Source organism: Trypanosoma equiperdum (assembly GCF_001457755.1).
Source record: "Trypanosoma equiperdum strain OVI genome assembly, contig: ctg_1929, whole genome shotgun sequence".
NCBI lineage: Eukaryota > Euglenozoa > Kinetoplastea > Trypanosomatida > Trypanosomatidae > Trypanosoma > Trypanosoma equiperdum.
Genome location: NW_027123981.1, coordinates 4,825 through 5,664, shown reverse-complemented (window position 1 = coordinate 5,664; position 840 = coordinate 4,825).

Below are 840 nucleotides of genomic sequence, written 5' to 3'. Positions count from 1 at the left end.
TATTTATTTATTTATTTATTTATTTAAAAAAAAAAGCAATTCGCATCAGTGTCTTTGCGTACGTATACGCCACCGTAATGAAACTTCATGGAACAAACAAACAAACACAAAAAACACAAAAAAGAAAAATGTGGAACTGCTTTTTTTTTTATCTATTCGTTTCTCTTTTCTTTTTAAAAAAAAAAATCCTTTTTCTTTTTTTAGGTTCTTTCAGTCTTCAATATTATTATTATTATTATTGTCTGTTGTGTTTTTTTTTTTTATGGACGTGTGAGTGGAAGAAGCAACGGCAGCGAGTTCCATGACATAATGTCATTCAAACGATAATACAAAAACAAAACAAAAAACGAAAGGAAATGAAATGAAATGAATAGAAAACATTGGAATAGAAATGGACAGCAGCAATTTGTATATAAAATAAAAAAGATATGATATGCTTTGTCTCCTGTAAACCAACACAATAACAAATACAACAGACACAGTAACCATACAATGATGGTACAAAAAAAGAAAAAAGAAAAAAGAAAAAAGAAAAAAGAAAGAGAATATAGTCAGAAACACGCATACAAGCATACATATATTTCACGTGTAAATATATAGAGGTATATATAAATATAAAAGTAAATATATATAAATAAATATATGCAAATATATATAAATATATATAGAGAGAGAGATTAGTGGTGCATTGATATAACGTTTCCCATCATGGTAACATCATATAAAGGCTCCACATAATCAAGTAGCAAAGTCTGTATGAAAGTGTCAGGGGGATTTGATAAAGCAAGGGAAAAGTACGGTGAAAGCCAAAACTGGGGGGGAAAAAGAAAGAGGGAGTAA